General features: G+C 42.2%; 1 pseudogene; it reads left to right on the forward strand.

The window, feature by feature from the left end:
- The first annotated feature begins 2,147 nt into the window (after positions 1-2,147).
- The window catches only part of LOC115798468 (NLR family CARD domain-containing protein 3-like), a 31,264-nt pseudogene continuing 9,004 nt past the window's right edge, over positions 2,148-24,407 (forward strand).

Below are 24,407 nucleotides of genomic sequence, written 5' to 3' on the forward strand. Positions count from 1 at the left end.
GCTAATATGTACATCGATACCAGCTGCCAGAAAGCCGGAATTCCAGGATTCCCTGGATGCATAGAACATTCATCCATGATCTGGAACCAAATCCAAACAGCCAAGCATGAGAAGACAGATCTCCATGTTGTCTAGCTTATGGCTCTGTCCCCCATCAGCTCATCACCTTTGCCCTTGAACTCTTCTACATTCCAACTTGTATCCAGAACTTGGTATCTAGCTACTTTGCCAGTTTCCAACTCTGCTATTCAACACAGGAGGCCACAACTGGTTGGCACCACCTTGAGAAGGGCATTGCCATGGGCTGCGCAGTCTCTCCTATCCTCTTTACAGCGGCCTTTGAGATCATCCTGATTGGCAGGAGATAGATGGTTCAAGGAGTACGATCACCTTCAGGCCAACGATTACCAGCCCTACGAAGCTACATGGACGATGTAACAAGCCTCCTACCAACTGGGGCTTGTACTGTCCAGTTCCTCAAAAGGTTTGAAGAACTCCTTACATGGGCCAGAATGAAAATCAAACCATCTAAATCTCGAACTTTCTCAATTCACAAATTAGCCAGGAATTACATCACCTGCTTCACCGTGAACGGGGAAAGGATTCCACTACTGGCAGAGCAGCCTGTGCAAAGCCTTGGGAGACTGTATACTGCCAAGTCTCATTACTGCTACCATCATGAAACAACACTCTGAAGGCCTGGAAAGGATTGACAGATGCTATCTCCCCGGGAAACTCAAGGTTTGGAGCAATCAATTTACCCTCTACCAGTGTTTGATGTGGCCTCTCAAACTGTGTGACATAACATTAACCACAGTGGAAAAGATGGATGCCAAAGCCAGTAATTTCGTTCACAAGTGGCTGGGCCTGCCACACAGCCTCTCCACCGCAGCCCTCTTTGGTCAAAACATTCTTCAGCTGCCACTGAAATCTATCACCCTTGGCTACAAACAAGAGAAGGTGACGCTCGTGGTAGAGCTGAGAGACTCAGCAGATCCATCTGTAAGAGACGCCAAAGCACCAGTCCAAACGGGTCGTAAGTGGAGGGCAGAGGATGCAGTTGACCTAGCCGTAAGCAGGCTGAGGCACCACGAAATTGTCGGCAGGATACAATCAGGGAGAGCTGGACTAGGATGGGGAACAGTTCCCAAGTTCTGGTCTAAAGCATCTAGGAAGGAGAGAAAAGAACTCATTGTCTCAAAAGTGGTCAGGGAAGAGGAAGAGCACTATAAGATCATAGCGTTTAGCCAATGGCAGCAGGGATGTTGGATGAACTGGGAAGGAGTGATCAACAGGTCAATTAGCCGGACAGATATGTGGAGGATGCCTCAAGCTAGAATAAGCTTCCTCATCAAAGCCACTTATGACACACTCCCTAGCCCCATCAACCTCTGGCTGTGGTCTGGCTCTGAAGAAATCTGCCAGCTCTGCAACACTCCAGGTCCAAATCTGCAGCACATCCTCTCCAGCTGTAAAACATCGTTGGCGCAGGGCCGGTATAGGTGGCACCACGACAGGGTGCTGCGCAAACTGGCAGAGATGCTTGAAGCATGCAGGCTTGACGCAAACAGAGACCAACTAGCAACATCCCAGCAACTGATCCACTTTGTAAGACAAGGAGCCAGGGCACAGAAAAGCAACCAAAGTGAAGATCACTGCTAAAGCCTGGGTGTCACTGGAACTTGAGAGTGGACCTTGACTGCAAGCTCTGGTTCCCAACAGAGATTGCAACAACTTCTATACAACCAGATATTGTAATGTGGCCCACGTCATCATGGGACAGTGATTAGAGCAGAGCTCACTATACCATGGGAGGAAGAGATGTAGGCAGCCTTCAAGAGGAAGAAAGAGAAATTCTCAGAGCGCAGAGAGGCAGGGTGGTCAGCTGTCACTTGCCCTGTTGAAGTCGGCTGCAGAGGCTTTGTGGGAAAATCAATCCAGCGTTTCTTGAAGAGCGTCGGAGTCACTGGCCACAAGCTGAAGAAGGCCTTCAAAGAGCTGGCAGAACAGACAGAGCAGGGAGCTTTGGCTGTGGCTAAGAAGGAAAGACAACTTTGGGGGGAAACAAGGATCCTAGGGTTGGCTGCAGGGGTGGTAGGGAGACGTCCCTGTCCGTTCCTCCGCCACCACAAGATGTTCCGGGATTAATGGAGCGAAACATTGATGAGTGGTGGTTCCCAGCTGACGACCCTGCAATCAACCCATTGGCACTGTTGGAGGTGTGCCAGGCAGCAATGCCCAGCAGGTAAAACATCACCTGTGTCTATATATATGAGCCCATTTGCTGCAACCAAAACATGACCCCAAACATAGTCAAAAAAATGGATGCCTGTACTGTGCTTACAACAGACATTTGTGAGCTTATTGCTTAACGACAAGAAAATATTGATCAGCCTTTTAATGATCATCTTGAAAAGGAAAGGGTAAGGGTGATGCTAAACAAAAATGACTATGGCTGTGTGTTTCCAGATGGTTCAGTTGCATGCTCAAAGACAGATTCAACAAGCTGCCATGAGGCAGAAGCTAAAATAGACCAAGCAAAGGCCACACAAGAGATACTTCCACAGCAAACTAAAGTCAACCAAATGGAGAATGAATGTAAATTAAAGGAAAATGAGGCACGGGCAAAGTTAAAACAAGAAGAAGTGAAACAAAGTCAAGGCTCGAGCGGGAAAAAATTAAACTACAACAGTTGAAGGCAGACAGTGAAGTGAAAATATCAGCAGCACGAGTAAGAGCTTTAAGCACTTTAAGCGACCTTGAAAACTGTGATCTAGCATCCTGCCACAACTTAGAAAACACTTTAAAAGACCCTGTCAGTGTACCACAGCCCTCCATAAATCTGTTGGCTCCATCATTTAAGCATCACCACCCCAGTGCAGAATGAGAAGAACTTAGCTTAGCTGAAGCTCTTGCAAACTCCCTTACCTTAAACTGACTTCCTATAACTGAGCCAGCTTTAGTGGTGGCCCTCTAAAGTTTGTTGACTGGAAAGTATCCTTTATGGCACTAATTGGCAACAAACCCTTACCTGTATGTGAAAAAATATTGTATCTACAGAGTTATCATGCAGGTGAAGCACGAAAGGCAGTAGAGGGATATTTTTTTTGTAACACTGAGCAGGCATACCAGGGCATCTGGAATGTTCTACAAGAAAGGTATGGCAGCCCATTCATTGTCCAAAGGGCATTTAGAACCAAGCTTGCAAAATGGCCCAAAATGGCTGCTAATGATCCCCTAGCACTGAGAGAGTTTGCAGACTTTCACCAAAGCTGTGCAGAGGCTGTTACCCAAGTCAAGGGCCTAGAGGGCCTATGAAGATAAGTACGTATCCCAAGATGATGTTCATTTTTTACCACCCGTTTCGAATGTTATCAGTCCATTAAATGCATGTTATTAACGGTTATCAGACCCATAGTTAAAGGCCAGGAGGGGCCATCTCCACCTCCTAGCCGGTCAAAAAGGTTGTTATCATCATTCTAATCGAGGAACACTGTTCTGGTGTGACGTGGACTGAAATGGATGTCTGGAGTGGATCTGGATTCATCGTAGTCCCTCCCAACAGTCAACTACTGCTCTAATTCAGCCGATTTGAATGTTATCAGTCCTTAAATGCATTTTATTAACAGTTATCAGTCCCATAAGTGTAGTTCAGACTGGGCCTCCTGAACCTGCTAGCTGTCTCAGTAGGCCGTTATCACTAATTAGAGCGGAATCCAGCTCCACTCCAGACATCCACTCCAGTCCACATCACACTGGAACAGTGATCCTCAATTAGAACGATGATAACAACCTTTTTGACTGGCTAGGAGGTGGAGATGGCCCCTCCTGGCCCTTAACTATGGGTCTGATAATTGTTAATAACGTGCATTTAATGGACTGATAAAATTCGAATCAGCGTGTTTTTTACAACTCCTCAGGGACACCATAAAGCAAAGAGAAGATGGACACTACCAGATGCCCCTTCCCTTCAAGGACAATAAGCCACCAGCCCTTCTCAACAATAAGAGGCTAGCCATAGTTCGACTGCAACACCTAAAGAAAAAGCTAAAGGCGAACAAACAGTATCATGAGCATAACACACCTTTATGAGTTGCATTATCAGTAGTGGTGATGCAGAACCAGCCCCTCCTGTGACTGATGATGAGATTGCATGGTACATCCCACACCATGGGCTGTACCACCCCAAAAGGCCAACAAAGCTAAGAGTCGTCTTTGATTGTTCTGCTACGTTTCTTGGCATCTCACTGAACGATACTCTTCTCACAGGTCCTGACATGATTAACTCTTTGGTGGAAGTGCTCTGCTGTTTCAGAAGGGAGGATGTAGCCATGATCTGTGACATCGAAAGAATGTTCCATCAGTTCTTCGTTTGCCCTGAGATGCGGAACTACTTACGATTTCTATGGTGGCCGGATGGGGAATTAGACACAGAGCCCAAAGAGTACAGAATGGCTGTGCATTTGTTTGGTGCTGGATCTTTCTCTGGATGTGCTACTTTTGGCCGTAGCCCCTTAACTGGCAAGGGCCCGGTGACGGGCCGTTTGTAGTCCCTTTTATATGGCAGGCTAGACCCTCCCATTTTTATTGACACGTCATTCGGCCAATCATGTAACTGGCTGCACCAAATCACCTGACAAAGCTACGTGACGCCCTCTGAGTATTATTGGCTCTGGGAAACCCATTTCTTAACATTATTGGCCGAATGAGGTGTCAGTCAAAATGGGCGGGTCTAGCCTGCCATATAAATGCACTTCATTCGGCCCGCGGACCAGACGCAGCCGATTAATAGGCTATGAAATGGGTTTTTCAGAGCCAATAATAACCAGAAGGCGTTATGTAGTTTTTGTCAGGTGATTTTTTTGCTGCCAGTTAAGGGGTTAAGTACCTAGCACAATAGCACATATCTGATTATCCAAAGCCCTCAGACTTTGTTGAAAGGAGCTTTTATGTAGATAATGGGCTGACGAGTGTCCCTTTGGTCAAAGAGGCGCAAGAGCTCATCACTGAAACACAAGCCCTTTGCAAACTTGCAGGCTTACGTCTGCATAAGTTCAATTCCAACCAAAGTGATGCTCTCTCTCATCTTGCACCATCAGAAAGAGCTAACACAACAGTCACTCAACCTCAAACCTGATACCACACCTGAAGGTCATGTGCTTGGAATCCAGTGGTCAATCAAAAATGACCCTTTCAACTTCAATGTAAACACAAAGGACCAGCCCCCTACTTGCCGGAGCATACTGTCAATTATCTCATCTTTGAACAACCCACTAGGATTTGTAGTTTCTTTCACTTTAAGTGGCAAAAGTATACAGGAGCTGTGCCTTAGAGGCACCGAATGGGACGACCCCATTTCCACAATCTGCACTCATGGTGGGAGGACTGGAAAAATGCTTTGGAAAGGCTAAAATAAGTCATATTACCCAGATGTTACCATCCACCAGAACTAAAGGACATTTTTAAAGTGGAACTGCATCACTTCTCTGATGCCATTAATATAGGCTATGGGGCATGGTCCTACATTAGGTTCAAAAGTGATGATGATGACAAAGTACACTGCAGTCTAGTTAAAGTTAAAGCTAGAGTCACACCTACCAAGGATACAAGTATCCCACGACTAGAACTCTCAACTGCAGTCACCTCAGCCAAAATGAGCGTTATGCTAAAATTAGAGCTTGAGATGAGCATTGATGAGGAGTTCTTTTGGACTGACTCTGAAGTAGTCTTGGCATACATCAACAATGAGGCACGAAGATTCCACATCTTCGCTGCAAATCAGTACAGCTGATTAGGCAAACTACAGATCCCAAACAGTGGCACTACATTGACACAGCTCAGAATCCAGTGGACCATGCCTCTAGAGGCCTTAGTGCATCAGAGATCCTAACAACCTGCTGGTTGTCTGGCTCAAAGTTCCTATGGGAACAAAAGATTTCCATCACATTACAATGCTAATCATATCTCACTTTCATGCATTTGTCATCAAGGCTGAAGCCAGATGCCCATGGAAATCAGAGCAAATGGGTTTTGGGTGATTGGTGGCAGTAAAGAAGTTGCAAAGCTAATAAGCAAATGCGTGCAATGTCGAAAACTTTGGCAGCCTACAGAGAAACAACGTATGTCTGAACGACCAAAGAAACGAGTTGAAGTCTCAGATCCTTTCATTTACTGTGGAATGGACTGCACCTGTCGAAGCTCTCCTTGTTTTCTTGGGTCTGAGGGACTGCTACAATAATTGAACTCCATTCTTTAAACTTCGTGAGTCTGTGTGGAACCACGTAAGAGGGCGAGTCTGAGTCTGAGCATGTGCTGAATCACATGACCAATCCAGGTAACTCAACTAACCTGTGATTGTTCAGATCAACATGCTGGAAAAAAACAGCTCAGCCTTTAAACAGGGCAGCATGTGGGACACACACCTCAGCATGCCGGGTGAACGCCTCCTCCTGCTGTTTCCTCCAAAGAGAAAGAAACAGTCACATGACGTTGATGCGGAACAATAGAAAATAAGGTAGAAAGATATTCAGAGCCTTTACTGTGAGGCTGCTGAGCTGCAGTCTGTCTGAGGAGTTGGACTTTAGTTTGTTAATGAGTCTGATGAGGATGTTGTCCCTGTGTGAGCAGTGTGTTTACAGCAGCGTGGCGTTCACTTTATCACACAGACACACAAAGTCAGAGAGAAACTTCAGCCGCTCTTTCCCACTGAGACTCCAGTTCAACCAGTTTAACTCTGAGATAAACTCAGTCTGCAGATCAATCAGCCAATCGGTTCACTGAGTCTGCGGCCGCCCTGTCTCCGTGACGACCGGTGGCTGTAAACATGGCGGGGGGAGAGAGGGGGTGTCTCCGGGGAGCGGCCATGTTTGTTGATTAAACTAAAACAAGACAAACAAAGAGACAAAACAAACTAATTACCTGCAAACAAACGTGATCGCTGAGAGCGCTAACGAGGCTTAACGAGGTCACACACTGTTTACACAGAGAGCGTGTGTGGGTGTGAGCGTGTGTGTGAGCGTGTGTGTGTGTGTAAGCTGGGTGCTAACAGCGTGTAGTGACATCAAGATAACGTTCCATCACACACACACACACACACACACACACACACAGTGAGGTGAATAATTGATGGTTCAGTGTGGTGGAGCTAAAACACTGTCTGCCTTTAAGAAAACAACGCGTGCGTGTGTGTGTGTGTGTGTGTGTGTGTGTGTGTGTGTGTGTGTGTGTGTGTGTGTGTGTGTGTGTGTGTGTTGAATAAAATATCAGCTGTCATGTCGACAGATGAATTATGAATCAACGCATTATGGAGACGCTCCATCAATCACACACAGAAACTCACACTTAGTCCGAGTGTGACCCACAAACCTGCTTTTAGGAAGGAAGTAAATAAGGAAGGGGGGAAGGAAGGAAGGAGGGAAGGAAGGAAATAAAAAGGAAGGGAAAGGAAGGAAGAGAGGAAGGTAGGTAAGGACGAAGAAAGGAAGAACCAAAGGGAGAGAGAGCAGAAGGGAGGTTAAGAAGGAAGAAAGGAAGGAAGAAGTAACAAAGGAAGAAAGGAGGGAAGAAAGGCAGAAAAATGGAGGAAGGCAGATTTAAAGAAGAGGAAGGAGACCAAAAGAGGAAGTAAGAAAAGAAATGAGAAAGGAAAAAGGAGGTAAGGTTTGAAAGGAAGAAGGAAGGATGGATAGAAGGAGACAGAAAGTCTGGTCTGTCAGAGTGCAGTTATTAATAAAAATAACTGAATTTACTGCAGACAAAACAGCGTGTGTGTGTGTGTGTGTGTGTGTGTGTGTGTGTGTGTGTGTGTGTGTGTGTGTGTGTGTGTGTGTGTGTGTGTGTGTGTGTGTGTGTGTGTGTTTTCAGCCCGATATTAGAAAGGCAGGATGATAATCGCTCACTTGTCACCGTGACAACAGACATGGATCATATTTAGACTCTATGAAACACAATTACACACACCCACACACACCCAAACACACACACACACACACGCACGCACACGCAGAGTTCAGGTTAATCTAATGGAGGCCCGGCTGGGGCGAACACGGCACATATGAGAGAGAAGAAGAAAAATGAGAGCAGAGACGCAGAAACGATGCAAACGGCAGATGAAACGCGACTTCCTGTCCGTCCTCTCTGATCCTCAGGACGCTCCGGCACCTTTCTCACCTTTACCCTCTCCGCTGAGGCGCGGATGTCCCCTCACAGTCACATTCTGCATTAATAAAGTTTATGTGTGTTTTACTCAGAATAAGTTTGAAGTGAAGCAGTGAACAGACTCCCTGCAGCTCATTTAAAAAGCATTCAAAGAAAAGCTCACCGAGGAACTCTTCATCAGTCTTCACTAATAAAAGGAAAACTTAACTAGTTAATAATTATTTACTGTTAATGAACTGCTAACTTTGTTTCATCATTGGTTAATAATTGGTTTGTATCTCAGCATTTTTGGGATATTATTTTAAAGTAGCCCTGGATGCTTATAAAATCGGTGTGGAGCATTGATAAGCATCACTGGATGACTGAGATTTAAACTGTGATAAAACACATAAAAGCAGGCAGGGGGCCGAGGCTTCCTGTTTCAGCTTGCTGTTTGGTTTGGGTGAACATGTGCTCTGTTACAGGCTCATTGTTAAAAAGAAAGAATGCACTGAGCAGCTCAGCAACACCAAAAGACCCCCCAAAAAAACCACAGAAGACACCTGAAGTGCAGGATGACAGAATTATTTCTGTAGTTCAGAAAAACAACTTCACAACACTGATACAAGTCAGGAACGCTGGAGGAAGCAGGAGGATCACCGTGAAGATCGACAATCAAGAGACGCCTTCATGGATGGAAATACAGAGTTTACAAGGTGGAAATCACTGGTTACACTAAAGTACAGGAAGGTCAGATTAGTCTTAGAAAGACCACATCGAAAAACATCTAAAGACCTGCACGGGTCAGGAAAAATCTTTGGATAGATGAAACCAAGATGAAGCTGTGGCTGAATGATAGTAAAGACAAGTATGGAGAAGGAGAGAAACAGCTCATAATCTGAAGCCTACTACATCATCTGTCTAACATGGTGGGGACAGTGTCATGGCGTGGGCATGTATGGAACCAGGTCCTGATGTGACTGCTGATAGAAGCAGCAGGCTGAACTGTGAAGTGTACAGCGCTGTACGCTCTGCTCAGACAGATGCTGCAAACCGATCAGACAGAGCTTCACGGAGCAGATGGATAATGAGCCAAAGCAGCCTGCAACCAAGAGTTTATCAAGGCAAAGAAATGTTATTAAGTTATTAAAAGTTATCAAAGTTATTAAATAAAAGCTTTTGAGAGTTTCAGTTACGCATACCTCTCTCTTCACATGTCTCTTCCTGTCAAATGTGATGCTTGTTCGCATTCTGAACATCTTCTGACTTTCCTGATTAATAAGAAACTATGAAAAAGAGCTGATGAAGATTTCTGTTTTAAACTGATTCAGATTTAAATCAGAGTTTCACAGAAACAGCTCATCTGTCATTCATAAATGAGACCTCACACAGGCCGCAGAGCTTATTGATCAGGTATTGATTGGTGTGTCAGCTTTGCTGTTCTGAGGTTGGAGATATTGATGTGGACATGGGTGGTGGTGGGGCTGACGGAGGAGGGGGGTGGAGAGAGGTAATGAATATTATCTAATGGATTTTCTTTGAATGGAAAGCAATTAAAACTCAACATCAACACCATTAACCCCAAACAACACACACACACACACACACACACATACACACACACACACACACACACACACACACACATACACACACACACACAGACTCTGTGTGTGTGTGTGTTTGGCTGCTAATCCCGGTTAAATTAATGAGAAGAAAGTTAATTTGTGGTTTTGACCCTTTTCAGCTCAGAAAGAAAGATTACACACAACAATACAACACACGCACACACAGAGACACCCATGTGTGTGTGTGTGTATGTGTGAGTGTGTGTGTGGATGATGATAAATGAAGGGGGGGGAATGAAAAACGACAGGTTTGCTCTGTCTGTCTTTTCAAATCTCTAATGAGTGAACATACACACACACACACACACACACACACACACACACACACACACACACACACATCAGTGGGGTGGATGAGGTTTTTCCAAAGGTCTTGTTATTAAATTAATCTCTCATTATTTTTGACCCTCTGAGCCTCTGTAGCCCCCTCCCTCGTCTCACACACAGGTTTTGATTGGCTGGGTGTTTCCCTTCAGCTCTGATTTTCACAGCTTTAAATCGAGTCTATATTATTGTTTATTTAATAATTATTGATCAGTTCTGATAGGAAACTGAGATCCTGACTGATGAGACTGGACTCATGCTGTCTCAGGAGGCTTCAGTATCACTGCATAACAGACACACACACACACACCACTCTCATCCATGATGAGAGTCTCTTGTTTCACCACTTCTCTGTTGGGCTGGTGAGGCAGTGAACTCACTGTGATGTTCAGAAACCAGTCTGAGATGAGCTTTGTGACATGGAGCGTTATCTGGCTGGAAGCAGCCATCAGAAGATGGTACACTGTGGTCATAAAGGGATGGACATGGTCAGCAGCAATACTCAGGCAGGCTGTGGGGTTTAAACAATGCTCAGTTGGTACTAAGTGTCCCAAGAAAATATTATTTTAACTCCAGTTCAAAGTTCAGGTTAAAATTTTTACTTTTCTTTTTTTTTTACCTTTGCACATTTTATCTCTCAGTAGCCCTTTATATTCCATCTCAGTAATAATGTGGAAACCAGTGGGTAACCTTATAATAAGTTATTATAATATAATATGTAATATTATAATAATATAACACTTACAATGTGTAATTGCCAAAAATTAGGCTAAGAAGGAAGAATGTCTCATCAAGGCCTGGATGATCTCTAATTTCCTGCTTCTAAATTCAGATAAATCTGAAATTCTTGTACTCGGTCCCACAAATCTTAGAAACATGGTGTCTAACCAGATACTTACTCTGGATGGCATTACTTTGGCCTCCAGTAACACGGTGAGAAATCTTGGAGTCATTTTTGACCAGGATATGTCCTTCAATGCATATATTAAACAAATATGAAGGACCGCTTTTTTACATTTGCACAATATTTCTAAAATTAGAAACATCCTGTCTCAGAGTGATGCTGAAAAGCTCATTCATGCATTTATTACTTCTAGGCTGGACTAGTGTAACTCATTATTATCAGGCTGTCCTAAAAGCTCCCTGAAAAGCCTTCAGCTGATCCAAAATGCTGCAGCTAGAGTACTGACAGGGACTAGAAAGAGAGAGCAGATTTCTCCCATGTTGGCTTCTCTTCATTGGCTCCCTGTTAAATCTAGAATAGAATTTAAAATCCTCCTTCTTACATAAAAGGTCTTAAATAATCAGGCCCCATATTATCTTAAAGATCTTATAGTACCATATCACCCCAACAGAGCACTTCGCTCTCAGACTGCTGGCTTCCTTGTGGCTCTCTTCTACAACATTCACTTCAATTCAATTTTATTTATATTGCACCAAATCACAACAACAGTCGCCTCAAGATGCTTACGTGTCTTTTGTCCTGTCTGTCCCCCCTCAGCCTCAACCAGTCGCGGCAGATGGCTGCCCCTCCCTGAGCCTGGTTCTGCTGGAGGTTTCTTCCTGTTAAAACCGACTTTTTCCTTCTCACTGTCACCAAGTGCTTGCTCATAGGAGGTCGTCTGATTGTTGGGTTTTCTCTTTAATTATTGTATTGTTTTCACCTTAGAATATAAAGCACCTGATTGTTGTTATTTGGCAGTATATAAATAAAACTGAACTGAATTAAATTTAAACGACTGTTAGTACGCTGATCCAACGGAAAGTGCTCAGGTGAAACCAGGTGACTTCCTGTTTCCACAGTCTCACCTCTCATGCACATCCATGGATGTCTGGATCTTGGATGATAACTCAGCTAAAACTGTGAAATACTTTAAATGTAATCAATACAATTTCAGATCAATTAGCTAATTGAATCCAGTGATTATTTCATTAAAACAAAGAAATACATCCAGACTGTGGAAACAAACACCAATCTGCAACCTAATAACACACACACACACACACACACACACACACACACACACACACACAGGTGTAGTTTGTCTCTAATTAAAACCCAGAAGGCTTGGACTCACCTGATTGGCTGAAGAGTAGCCTGAGGAAAGACACACACACACACACACACACACACACACACACACACACACACACACACACACACACACACACACACATCAGGAGCTATTAGTATACAAGATAGCGGTTTGATCTCCAGCCCGTTTGTGTGTCAGTCAAGCAGCTGAATTAGCATAAAACACACACGCAGACTGAACAATGAGTGTGCGTGAGGCGCGTTTGATTTCCTCTGTGGAGTAAATGAGGAGGGAGGAGTCAGCTGTGCTGCAAACATCCACAGGCCTGTTAGACTGTTCCACCGCATGCTGTGATCTGATTGGACGGATCGCGGTTGTTCTGCGTCCTCACGTCATCAGATGTAAAATGAAAATATGGGATTTAAGATGTTAATAAGATTGAGTTCCCATCTTAAACTGATCAGGTCACAACATGTGTGAAGATGTGTTTGAAACCTGAACTCACTGCTTTCCTTCCAAAGGTTACACCTCAGCTATCGAATAACAACAAGACACACACACACACACACACACACAAAAAAACTTTAAAAATAGTCCATAAAATACTCATGTTTCAATACGTATTATTATTCATCTCCCTGAATTTATCAGAAACTTTGTTTCTTTTTGCAACGATGACAAAAAAACTTCCACTCCCTGTGGCCAAAAGAAAAAACACAGACATCAAATCAAGTTTTTTTTTCAAAAAAACGTGTTTTAAAAGTTACCAAAGAGCTGTACAGGCTACAGGAGCGGTTCAAACCTGACACACACCTGTAGTATCTCAAACTTTAGGGTTAGAAAAATAAGATGTAAAATGAGATTAAAGCTTCTGTGAGCCAGAATAGCAAAAAGAAGGCAAAATAAGTCTAAAAAAAAATGACAAGAGGCTCCCAGCTGACCTCTGACTTACTGTTCTGAATTTTAGACCTGTCCAAACTTTTGACTGGAGCTGTACATATGTCACCGTTTTTACTGGCGCTGGGCGACGTCAGACTTGCTGCAGCCTCGTCCTGAACAAGAGGTGGGGCAGGAGGAGAAAAAGCAGAATCTGAATGCAAAGAATCATTTTTTTCAGTGTTTTCACCAGAAAATCTCGTCTTTTTAAGTCATTGTAGCATCATTCTCAGAAAAACCTGTTTAATCTGCACAGTCAGGAAATCCCAGAACTGATAGGTGCACAATAAGCCAAAACAGCAAAGCATCTGGCGACTGCCACCGTTCATGAGGGACTGACCTCGCTGGTTTTTCGCTTGAGCCTGAAACAAAGTGGATCCTCTGAGGATCATCATGAAGTCACATGAAGTCCACATCAGGAATACAGTCCTGCTGTTAAGCAATGATGTTTAAACTGGATTGTTTTACTGATCGATGAATGGATCCACTGAGATCTGTTAACACTGAAGTGACTCCGGTCTGACTGAAGATGATGCGTCTGCATCCTTTTAGAGAGTGATTTGGATGCTCAGATTCCATCTCCTCTGGGACTGAGAAGCTGAATTTATCCTCCACCAACATCATCAGAAAATAAAGATTTAAATGCAACAAACACACAGAGTTTTTCACTGTAAATAATCCATAAAAAAAAATAAAAAGCTGGTGTTGAGTGAAGCGGCAGTAATTAGTGAGGTTGTTTCATTTGCAGAAACATTTCCGCATGTGAGCGTTTTCTTTGTATGGAAATGAGTTTAAGTCCTGTTTTTATGGACTCAACATTAATTTAAATGTAAGTGAAGAAAAACACAACAAACACACAGAGAGCGAGCAAAGAAGTGCTGATGATATCAGAGGGAGAAACTGCTGCCATTAGACAGGAAATATGGAAATATACAACACACACACAGAGCGTCCTGTAAACGGCTGACAGTTGCTGTCTCAGGAGGCATCGGGAGTGCATGCACACACACACAAACACACACACAGTTCCTAAATGGAGACTGCTGACAGTGTTTGTCTCGCTGAGTTTTTATTCAGCTCCCTGCTGGCCAAAGTCAGAAACATCAGCCCTCGTGCAAACACTGCTGCTGCTGTAAGGATAGTCTGAGCAATAATGATAAACTTTATTTATGCAGCACTTTTAAACAACATCACAATCTGAAGCTGGACTCAAACACCTCGAGGTGCAGCAGTGAGTCTCTAAATACCGCACAACAGCATATGCATGTAATAATCAGAATAAACTGATAAACCAGAGAAGGAGATGAAGCTGATGAAGATGTTTCTTTAACTAAAACAAAGGTCCAATAAGTCATTAAGAAGCTGTTTCTGATTCTGCTGCATCAAAGCTTCACAAAGACCCGAGGAGACCTGGCTGTAAGAACCAGGTCCCCCTGAAACCCAGATATGAGCTGACGGACAGTCAGGAAGTCCGGTCTGAAAGCGGAGGTCAGCTGCTGGTTTAATTGCATGCAAAGGTTCAGAGTGGGCAACCACAACGGTGCAGCTCGGACCCTGGTCACCAATATGGGATGAGTTTATTTCTGTGGTGTTCTCCAGGGCTCCATCCTCGGCTACTCACATGTTTCCATCAGGGCAGATCATCCATAAGCACAACATTCATTGTCACTGAAAAAATCTGAAATAAGTTTGTTCTGTTCTGGTCCCGGTGTTAACGGACATGAATCATGAGATTCACAGTGGTGAGACGGTGTCGGGTGGTTTCACATGACCATATTTCAGGCACACTTCTCTCTCCTGAAATACAATGAATTAAAAAAAAAATCACTGGGCCAAACAGGTCCAACAGGATAGGTCCAAACAGGAAACAGGTTTGTCCAGATGTTTCTCCAGATCTGTGTGGAATATTTCAACAAACACCATAACACGCCTGTGGAGGTGTGTGACCGTCACAGTGGACGAGTCTCAGGCTGAAACTCAATTTAAAAAAAGAAGCTTAACCTTTGACCGTGGCATTATTTTACTCTGCTCACATTAATGTGGGTTTTTTATCTGTTCATTCAGAGGCCAGTTTCTGTTTAATATATGTAAATCTTTCACATGTAAAACTAAAATGTTTAACATGCTGATGCAAAAGTTTTCAATCAATAAAGTTGATGTTTTGTAGTTTAATTCTGTATTTTAATTTGATTTTTCCACTTCTTTTTTGTTTTCTGCCTCTTCATCACTTCTTTCTCCTGCCTCCTTGTTCTCCTTGTGGTCGTCAATTCATCTCACATTTCATTTCTCCCGGGTTCTCTTTGTCTTTAGCTTTTTTTGTGTTCTTTATTTTGGGTATAAATTGAGTGATCCACTGATGTCTGATTCTTACCAAATACTTTGAATGAAATTGTCCACATGAAACCGACTCCTGATGATAAAGTGTTGTATGTATAACGTCACTCTGCAGCTTCTGGAAATGATTCATGTGTCTGTTGTTTATTATCATGCTTCATTATTCAGATCCCGGTTAACCTGATGCTGAACTCTTATTTTGAAAGTCTCCTCAGCGTGGTCTTTGAGGTCAGCAACAGAAAGCATCTGCTGATGTTTGAGTGTTTTTACAGAAACTGAATCTGTGAAAGCAGAAATTACAAACTGCACTTGAATCTCTTCTTCCATCGTTTTTCTGGACACACTGGGCAGATAAAATGTGACTGTCAGAGGACTTTTAATCTAATAACTCACCTCCTGCATCTCTCTGCTGATTGTTTCTGCAGCTCAGTTATTATTTTCCTCTTCAGTTGTAAAAGTTGTGCCGCCGTCCGGCCGCTCAGCGCTGATAAATAGCAGGTGATGGATGTCGGCTCCTCGGCCCCGATACTCCACTCCAACATGAAAAAGAGAAAGACTATTATTTCTTATCATCTTCTTAACATTATAAGCAGTGGAGTGTTATCAGGGGAGCAGAGAGGAGGTGCTCTGATAGACTGTCACCTCCTCTCCTCAGATAGCATCACCCAGAGATGAGAGGGGGAGGACGAGTGAGGTGGGGGGAGGAGGGTGAATGACAGAGATATTACCGCCGTGGAAGATTTGAGCGGTGATTTCCTCCATGACAAATGACCCAGCGAGGAGAGGAGCAGGGGGAGGAGCGGGGAGGAGGTGTGGACAGCAGACTGTCTGACAGCTCAAATTATAGAAGGAAATATCATCGAATCTGCAGCCCGACGGACGCCTCGACTCAACCTCCAACACTCCGGTTTACTGGAAAACTGCTGCGGGAAACATTTCACATTAAAAGTTTGTTCTCTGCTCCTCATTAACCCTTCAAATCCTTCCGCTCCAAAGCAAAGTTCACACAGAGTCCAAAGAGCCAGAGGAGGAGCAAAAGAAAGCAAAACAAAGCAGCAGAACGATGGAAAAACTGAGCAATGGTACGGACAAAAAACTAAAACCTTTGTTAGGTCCCACTCACACTCATGAAGACTTTAGAGGAGGACAGCGAAGAGTGATTGGCCCACATCTGCAGCTTTATTTTGACCACAGCTGGCCTCGAATGACTGGACTCATGCTGTCGCAGTTCTCAGGTTATCCGTTGTTTCAGAGTTTTGAATTCTTAGTCGGCAGATCTGAGTTTGGTTTCTGTCTTTGTTTCCTCGTTCCAGGGATGCTGAACCTCAGTTTGTGTTCTGGTTCCTGATTGGTTCTTGTGGAGTTTGGGATGTTAGTGTTCTAGTTTGGAGTTCATCTAGTTTTTGGTTTTTATTGAGCTTTGACTTTATTTCTCACCTATTCAGTATTCCCTCAGCGTTCCCTCAGCGTTCCCTCAGCGTTCCCTCAGCGTTCCCTCAGACGAGCAGCTTTAAAAACACATGAATAGACATTTTAGTTAGTGTGTTCTGCTAAAAGGCTATTGTTGTTAAACACACACACACACACACTCATCCACTCGAACACATAGACACTCAGAGTGCTCCATTATGAGCTGTTGATAAATTATCAATGATCCACTTTCGTGTCTTTCACCTGAATCGGATGATCGAGACTCATCATGAATAAAACAACAGCCTCCCTCTTTCTGACTGACAGCTTGCTCTCTCTGAGTCATGTGACAGGAAACAGTGTTTTAAGAGTATTTCCAAAGTAAGTCTTTGATTAAACTTTGGCCTGCAGGTGCTCTGAGGTAATATCATCAAAGACTGAAACACAGAAAGAACAATGTTATTCTGCAGGTTTCCTCACAGCATCATGGGCTGAAACAGACTCAGGAAAAGAAACCAGCTACCTGCTGTCAGGCTCTGGAAACGCTGAAAGAAACACAATGAAAAATCCTACAAATCGTGTAAATATCCACATATCAGGTTTGTGATTGATCAGATAATGATGATGGTGATGATCAGGAGGAAGCAGCTGAGTAGAACAACAAGGAAGTGACTGAACAAACGAATAGCTTTAAAAACACACAAGGAAATGATTTAGTAAGCACGTTCTGCTAAAAGGCTACTGTTACACACACGCGCACGCACACACACACACACACACACACACACTGTCACTGTACTCCAGGTCATGCTGGAGGTAGGAGTTGAAGATCTGGCTGACCGGGCCTCTGCAGGCACCCTCACTATATGTTTAGGTGCACCAGGTCTGTCCATGTTTGTTTCTTAAAACTGGTTTCAGTGGTAAAAATGTATAAACTTTGCACATTTCTGTCACAGTGTTTTCTTACAGCGATGTTTGATAACTGTTGAAATTTTCTTAATGTCTATGAGGGATGCAACATGAAGCATGAAAAGACTTCAGGCTCTGGTTTGTCTCAACAAAGACACAACCACAGATGATTCGGTGTGTCTTTAACTCATCGGCTGATTGGATGTTTTTCAGGTTTTTGTTGTGTTACAGAAAGCTGAGTGTCAGCTGGTTTCTTATGTGTTTTCAGTCACTATGACGAGATCCTGCTCTCATCAGCTTACATTTTTCCAGCTGTGAGAGGAGCTGAAAATTGTATTTTAGGGTCTTTACCGTACAATATAAAGCACCTTGAGGCAACTGTTTGATGTGATTTGGCGCTATATAAATAAAATTGAATTGAATTGAAAATCATCAATTTTTTTTAAATGTTAGTTAAATAAAAGTTATTTTTTATTAGTGTTTATCTGCATTTTAACCCTTTTTCAGTCATTTGAAAAACTGCACAGAGCTTTGGAGCTCTGCACACGAGCCTCTTCAAGCAGATGATGATGATGACGTGTATGTGCAGATAAAACCAGAAATATCTGAGAAGTACTTCTACACAACAAGATTACAGTTTCCTAAAAGGAAAAAAAAAAACTTGATGACACACAAAAAATGAATATTTTTGTTACAGTTTTCTGTTACCAATTTTATTCTGGAAGAATACTGCAGTTAATCATAGTAGGTCCAATGAAAGGCCCTTCATACAGCAGTAAAGCTGCATGAAAGTCCAGCAGTTTGATCTTTTCATCTTTCGTCAGAAACCTCTGACCTTTACTCAATAAAATATGCTGCATAGCTGTGACTTTGATTTTTGAGTTCTTTCTTTTATGGCTTAATGGGCTATGTCCTACAGGCCTTTAAGGTGCCAGTAATTAAACCATTACTTAAAAAGCCATCACTGACCCAGCTGTCTTAGCTAATTATAGGCCAATCTCCAACATTCCTTTTCTCTCAAAGATTCTTGAAAGAGTAGTTGTAAAACAGCTAACTGATCATCTGCAGAGGATGAGTCCAGCTCACAGGACTCTGCAGGCTGTTTGTTTTATATATATATATATATATATATATATATATATATATATATATATATATATATATATATATATATATATATATATATATATATATATGAGAGAGAGAGAGTTCACAATTTTTAAAATGATGACTTGTTTGTCTCAGGCTGGAGCAGAGACCCAGCTCCCCTGAACCCAGTGATACTTCCATGAAGAGTGACCAGTCTAAGGGTCATCCTCTTCAGTTTAACGCTAACCAAAATGCTGATGAAAGGTACGAATGAAAAATGAAGTTAAATATTTTGTAGGAGAAGGAATCCTGTCTTAGTCCAGATCTTCAAAAGCAGGAGATTTTTCACCCCTTAACACATTGAAGTGTCTGTGGGAATGACACCGAAAACCAAGTTTCTCCCATTAGTGAAGGAGTACCTAGCATGCACTACTTTAAAAGGATTGTGCTATTTTTAATTTTTTTTAATTCAGTAAGAACTTCATATATTCTTGACTCTATTCACCAAGATTCTTGTTTAAACCTCGGTCATGTTGGATGGTCTTTGAGCTGCCATCTTCAGGTCTTTACACAGGCATTCTGTGGTGGCTCCAGGCCCTCAAATTTAAGACACTACAGAGTTGTCTCAGCTCTTTGCTTTGAGTCATTGTGGTGCTCAAAGATGAACCATTGTCCCAGTCTTTGGTTTTGTTTTTTTGCATTATGGAGCTGGATTTCTTTGAGGAAAATTCTATATCAGGCTGCACCCATCTGTCTCTCAGTTCTGAGTGAAACAGCATGATGCTGTGTGGTTTTAATGCTGAGTTCATTAACAAAATACAAAAATACTCTGAGAAGCAGAACAGGGCAAATAATTCAAAACCAAGAATCTCCAGGCAAACAAAAGAACACACAACCATGAGGGGATGACATGACAACACCAGGTAATTAGGGAGATGAGGACACCAGGCCACACAGCTGAAACTCACTGGGGAAACAAGACCAAGGAAGGAAAACTAAACACAGTACACAAGAGATGAGACACTATCAAAATAAGACAGGAAGTAGCTAACAGACACAGACTCAAATATCTGAATTTGACCAAAGAGAGAAAGGTAAACAAAAATGGAGACAAGACTGACTTCACACAGGAGAGGCGAAGGATAAAATGGACTGGGACAGACTGGACATGAAAGGGAACTAACAAGGAACCAAGAACTAGAAACTCAGAAGCACTAGGAAATAATAATATACTCAGAGGACTAGAAATATAACCAGACCATAAATCACATCTCAAAAAGTCACAAAACTCAAAACTCTGGATCAAAGTCCCCGAGACCATGACAGGTGGTCATGGATGGTGTCATGTGTTTGCTGCAGAGTGGCTTTAGTCCAAAATGCAGTTCACAGACAGTTATTTATGATGGAACAATTGTCTCAGGGTGTTTTATTTTGTAAGGAAGGACAATGTTAGAGAGAAAAGCCCAACAATCTTACTTCCCCCAATAAGCACCACTCAAAGAACCAGGCACCAGAACCAGGATCATGGAGGAGCAGCCATCTGAGGGGAAGAGAAAAGAGGATCATAGAGAGGCCGTGAACAACAAATAGGACAAAACACAAGTTACAGAAGAGAGACGACAAAAGTCAGAGATAACTCATTTTTCACAATAAGCTAAAACTAGGAATAAATCAAAGAAGATCACAAAGGTTTTATGGTGTTCAGCAAACAGCTGCAGCTCCTGATCACTGAATGTTTCCCGGCAGAGATGGAGATTGCGGCACCTTTAAAAGGCTCAGATGGTTTCTGTTGCTTTTGTCCCGTAACTAATAAAACCAAATTGATCGATATTTTTATTGAAATTACAACATATTTCATCAGTAGACTAAAACTAAATTATCATCATGTGCCAAATTTAACACTGTAAAGCAGGCTGCCCAGACCTCCTCCTGCTTCAGAGCTCAGTAGAAACTGAAGCTTTATTTAATGAAAGCAAGAATCTTAAATTCACACACCAACCTACACCTTGGTTAGAATATGTTTCATTAACAGCAGAGTTTACAGAAATGTTCGTGTTATTATGACAACCTTTAACACATTGTATTTTTTTTCTCTCTCTACAGTTGTCTGCAGGAGAGCTCAGGAGAGCTTCAAACTCACCTGGACTCCATATTTATGGTCTGTTTACACTTTTCACATTAACCACAAACTAAATCCAACACAATCATTCACACCACAAGCACAGACACCACAATGTCTGTGCTGCTCTGTTTAGACCACAAAATGTTCCACTTGGAATTAAAGTTTTAAGAGTGATCTACTAACAATGAGCTAATTTTTATTTATATATATATATATATATATATATATATATATATATATACATATAAAACCACAACCACAATAATATAGTAATAAAAGCCGGCATGTTTTTCTCTATGAACACTTCAGATCAATGAGAGGGACTTGAAGGATAATCCATGTTTTTTAATATGAGGGATAACTCTTCCATTAGTTATTGCTGGGGCTCAGGTGATGAAAGATATTGTGTGCGTGATCTTTGGATAAGTGTGACTCAGCCACAGCTCAGGATTCATCCAGAGGACAGCTGTGCTATTACAAACTATTTTACTTTATAAACCTGAAATCTGTGTGGAACAGCTGACCTGTACATTGTGAAGATGAAGAGAAAACATTATTTACCATCACCTCACAAGACACCTCTGTGTTACTGTTACTCTGTTCACTGCTGTTTTTCTGTAGGCTGTGTGAGGCAGCAGGTATTTATAAAAGTCAGTCTTATACACTGTAAGATTCAAACATTAATGTTAAGTTTGCCTGAGTCCCAGTGATATGTGTATATAACACATCTGATAGGATTTTAAATTTTATTCTAGATTTAACAGGGAGCCAATGAAGAGAAGCCAATATGAGAGAAATATGCTCTCTCTTTCTAGTCCCTGGCTGTACTCTAGCTGCAGCCAGAGAGATAGATAGATAGATAGATAGATAGATAGATAGATAGATAGATAGATAGATAGATAGATAGATAGATAGATAGATAGATAGATAGATAGATAGATAGATAGATAGATAGATAGATAGATAGATAGATAGATAGATAGATAGATAGATGAACACTGCTACTGTAGCAGCAAATATCACAACAAAATAACAGGGGCTTTTTTTGTGTTAAATTTAGCATGATTCGCATTTGTATGACTCATGTAAATATTTTCCTCTACAAAGACATGCGCAATAATGTCAGCTGCAAAAATGCCTGCTCAGGCCTTTCAGTCACAAAACTGTCAGATTTACTGACCTTCAGCAAATCTAACATATAAATGAAATGTTGTGTTGAAAGTTTAAATTACTTTCTGTTTCAGCTGCTGGAGGAAAATATCATCACTTTTGTGAAAAATGAGCTGAAGAAGATCCAGAAGGCTCTGAGTCCAGATTACCCAGAATGCTTAGAAAATAGGGAGGATGAGGAGATGTTGGAGCATGAAGATGAAGAACAGAGGAGGAGCAGCAGCGAGGCTTTTCTAAAGATCACACAGCACTTCCTGAGGAGAATGAAGCAAAACAAGCTGGCTGACCAACTGCAGAGCAGTAAGGGGAATTTAACAGCTTTAAAATGATGGCAAAAGGAAATTAAGGAAACACTGGCGAAAATAATATTTTCAACTTCCACTGTTATCATGCAATAAAAGAGGATTTGGCAGGGTTTTTCCTTTTTCTTGTAACAAGCTGCCATTCCTGGCACAACCCCAAAGGGATTTGTGGCTCCTCCTAGGATAGAACTGGAGGTCTTTTGCTTGTTAGGTGAATGTGTAAACCACCACTAGACTATGTTGATGTTAATATGATGCCAACAAATTCTTCTTGAACATATACAACCATAACCATTGGATCTATTCTGAATATACTGCCAAGATTTTATGGCTGCTTGGATGGTCCAATCTGACGTATTCAGTGAGGAGTAACATTTCACTTCCTGTTGTTGCGTCCTGTTGCGGTACAGTGTCCTGTTCTTCTTTTTCTGAGCTAATTACCTTGTTTGTTTGATGCTTGTTTGATTGCAGCCCCTACCCCCAGAATAGAACACTCACTGGACAAAAAGGGCCTTTATCCGGAAATGTTTCCGGAGAGAATACAGGAAGATCTGATCTGTCACAGATGTTTAAATGGATATTATCAGGATATGTAACAGACGTTCATTCAGAGTTTGGATTTTTTCAGGGTCCAATCTTGTTAGTTTACGGACAAATCTCCAAAACGTATCCGTCAAAGATCCGGTGCACTTTCGTTGGGATATTGTCCGTATCTGTGACTGATACAGAGATATCATACCTTGGACAGTACCGTATTTTAGGGATTTTATTCCAGTGACTGCTTATTCATCTCTCCTCCAGCATTGATTATAACTACAAATGATTCGTATAGTGACTTCTTGTGACTTTTCGGACAGCCAACAGCTACTTTCCTTACTGAGTTGGTAACACTGGATCTCCTCCCAGATCTGGACCAGGGCATCACTGAGCTCCTGGAGGTGCAATCTGGCACTGTCAGATGGACCACAACATAATGTCCCAGAGGTGTTCTACTGGATTTAGGTCAGGCACCATAAGGGCCAGTCAATGGTGTCAGTTTCTTTATCCTCAGAAACTGCCTGCATAGTCTCGCCACATGACATTGACAGGCACCAGGAGGAACCCAGGACCCAATGCACCAGCATAGGATCTGACAATGGGTCCACAGATTTCATCCCAGTACCTAATAGCAGTCAGGGTGCCATTATGTCTGTTGCCTGGTAAAATAAAGAAAAGTTAAAGTCTGCACCCTGTTACCTCCTATTCAACCAGAGAGACTTGCTATGTACTCATATATCTCAGGCACCCACCCAACAGTAAATCATTCATTAGAGGAGGACAGAGCAGCAGAAGTGTTCAGACTATGGCAGACAAATCTGGGGAGTGGCTGGGAGTCCCATGCCTCTGAAACTAGTTCAGGCAGCCCTCCATCCTTTGCTTTATTTCAGGTTGACCACAGTAAGGCCTGGTGTGAAGGTGAAAGTCAAACAATCCTGAATGAGAGCACTGACACAGAGTTGGGTGTGGTTCACTGATTAATCGTGATATCACATCCTATCAGTGAACCACATTCTAGTAAAATAATTTACATTTTTTTTTGTTTTTGTTACTTTACCCCTCGTTTCTCCCATTTTTCAAAAATACAAATCATGATCAGGTGAGTTCATTTGGATGGCATGCAGGATCAAGGTCAAATCAATACCAGCGATCTTTTCAGTTTAGTAATTAGTTATTACTTCTCATTTTTAAATTGTTTGTCATTTAGGAAATTTGAATTTGAAAGATAAATCTGCTTGATTTTCTCTTCTGTCATTGCAAAATGTCCAGCTGGTTCATAAGTATGTTCTGAGCAGCTTTGTAGGTCTACATGAGAATGATGAAGTGTGCACGCCTGCAGATCGTTAGACATAACCAGTAGCTACATAGTAAAATGCTACTCATCAGTCATCTAACCCAGTCATCAAACTGTGTTATCAAACAAATATGACAAAACAAAGTACAAGTTGATGATTTCTGAACAGTCATTGCCATT

This window comes from Archocentrus centrarchus, chromosome 19, assembly GCF_007364275.1.
Source record: "Archocentrus centrarchus isolate MPI-CPG fArcCen1 chromosome 19, fArcCen1, whole genome shotgun sequence".
Classification (NCBI taxonomy): Eukaryota; Metazoa; Chordata; class Actinopteri; order Cichliformes; family Cichlidae; genus Archocentrus; species Archocentrus centrarchus.